The sequence below is a fragment of the Diadema antillarum genome, unplaced genomic scaffold (assembly GCF_040938485.1).
Source record: "Diadema antillarum isolate AM-2024a unplaced genomic scaffold, OU_Dant_1.0 scf00000034, whole genome shotgun sequence".
In the NCBI taxonomy this organism is placed as follows: domain Eukaryota; kingdom Metazoa; phylum Echinodermata; class Echinoidea; order Diadematoida; family Diadematidae; genus Diadema; species Diadema antillarum.
The window spans coordinates 573527-576063 of NW_027270923.1; the positions used below are offsets into that span (position 1 = coordinate 573527).

General features: G+C 40.4%; 1 non-coding gene across 1 annotated transcript; it reads right to left on the minus strand.

Annotated features, from left to right (window-relative positions):
* Positions 1-1743: 1743 nt before the first annotated feature.
* On the minus strand, positions 1744-1816 carry Trnar-ucg (transfer RNA arginine (anticodon UCG)). Its single transcript has one exon. It is a non-coding gene; the product is annotated as a tRNA-Arg (tRNA).
* Between the last annotated feature and the right edge of the window lie 721 nt (positions 1817-2537).

The following is a 2537-nucleotide window of genomic DNA, read 5'->3' on the forward strand; positions in this document are numbered from 1 at the left end:
GTCCGTAAAGAAAAAAACAAACAACCCCCAAACAGGCAAACGTGAGAAAAAAAAACACACACAATAAGACATGTGAAAATATCCAGGATTGCTTGCCTTCACCTTGCATTATTATAAATTAAAATGCTTCCAGATTTTTTATCGTTCTGAAATATCAGACAATCTGTTCAAATTTATGAATTTTCTTCCAAATGTGGTTAATTCCATATGCTGTCTCTCTAGATTGAGATGCTGTGGTGTCACTAAGTTATTTGCTGCACTGTAGAATTACTGAAGTCCTCCACAAATGCTGCACTTTAGGAATTAGTCGCATATCTCTTAAAACTGATATGCTCAAGGCCAAAGGTAAACAAAAAAGAATAATGCCTTTGTGGCGGGGTCCAGGAACTTTACTAGGGTACTACTACTACTACTACTACTACTACTACTACTGTTACTACTACTACTACTACTACTACTACTACTACTACTACTACTACTACTACTACTACTACTACAAGGAGAACCTGTCTAACAAGCATGTGAGTGAATGGTGAATGAGGCATACCATCATTACGCTTTTTAGGTTACAATATCGTATTCGCGTTGCTGCACATTAGACCTTCCTTTCATGAAACACTTCGTCCTGCAACAACAAGCACATGTGGACATTTACTGTATTTTGGAATATCGTTTTCTATCAAGACAACCAAAAGTAGGTTGATTCTTCCGCTCATCAATCTGCAAAGGAAACAAAACTGAAATCCCTTGAGCGGATGGATTGTCAAACAACATCGGAGAGAGCATAGAGGAGCGTCTACATGTATAAAGAATGACCTGCCTCCGTCCCTAGCAACGGCAACGCATCCAGATCCCCGTGGTGCATCCCGGAGGGGTTGCTATGGCACGAAGTACTCCCGCCGCTACTCCAGGGAAAAAAAAAAAATCGCTGAGAGGTATGATGAGAGGCTTTTGACTCGGGGAGAGTGGAGGAGGGGAAAGGGAGAAGAAGAGGAAGAAAATGCCTCCCGTCAGAAAAACGCATCTTCGTATCATTTTCTGTGAAATAGATACCCAGAAGGCGGAATAAAGGGACAGGAAAAAGGGCGGAGCGGGGAGAGGGTAAAGTGGTTCGGTCATATTACCAAAAGACTGACCAAGTTAAATTCGGCATCCCTGTATACGCCCGGGTCAGGTGTTAAGCCATATTTTTTTTTCCCACATGATGTGGAGATAGGACAGAAGAATATTGACGTCGAAGCTGGCTTAAGCAAAACATCAAAGAAAGTGAAATAAAACACTCAGAATAGTAGTATAGTAGGTTTTGTCTAGATCACACAGTCAAAAGAGAGGTACATTTGTATGAAATTGTGAATGTTGCTTTCAAATACTCTATCTGAAATAATCATGTCCAAATATTTCGTAGTAAAGTATCGTCTACTCTCGCTTACGATGAATGGATGGAATGCAAACCTAATCGATTGTGTGTATCTTTGATTAGTGTGACTTCTTTTTTTTTTAATGGCACGCAATAAAAGCATGAGAGATAACTCCCCCCTCCAAAATATGAGGATGTGTAAACCAAAAAGGGAACTTTACCCTATATTGAGAAGCCTAAACTTTTTTTTTTCAAGTATTGATATGCCAAGCAGCACACGTACCCTTTCCCTCTTACTTCTGTCAGTGTATCATGAATTGGTGTAAAAAATGTATTTTTATTTCCGGCAATCTGTAGGTATTCTTCAGCAAAAGTGCAAAGTGTTGCGACCACGAAGGGACTCGAACCCTCAATCTTCCGATTCGAAGTCGGACGCCTTATCCATTAGGCCACGCGGCCGATCGATGCAGATAAGCGCGTAACTGACTGTTTTAATCGGAAGTCGAACAAGCAGCCGATGAATTAAAACCACAGTTCAACGCCATATAAGCCAGTTCACAGTTGCACCATGGTTTCAGTCTGAGCATAAACAGATAAAGGCCATTGCAGACCTTCTCTTGACCTCCCTTTCTAACGTGAGGTATTTGAAGAACGGGATATGTATTCATGAAAACTACTTTATGTATGAAATACATATTCATGTATGAAATACGTGCACATTGGAGTGTGCCCTACGGGTAGATGTGTACCATTTCTTTTTAACCATATCAGCAAAAATCTTTTTTTTTTGCACCACTTACGTGTTGATTCTTAGTCAGTAGCACTTCGATTCCTGCTTGGCTGTTTTCAACGGTGGCACGACATTTGCTCCTGCGACAATAGACCGGTTCTGTAATGTATTAAGATTTTATGCATGCTTTGTTCACAAAAGTTGCCCTCAACAGCTACAAAGCTTGCCGAAGGCTTGCCCTACCTAGCAGCAACTAAGCAGATTCCTGCCTATGGCACTTAATGGAAGGGAACAGGTAAATAAAGTGCTTCGTTACTGTATAGGTTGCAGGAAAAGAAACATATGAAATTGATTACTGAAACGGTTTAATGCTCCGTGTTGTGATAATTATTGTTTTAGGTTTAGTTTGATGTGAGGATTAAAGGGTGAGGGTTATGTTTGAGGGTAGAA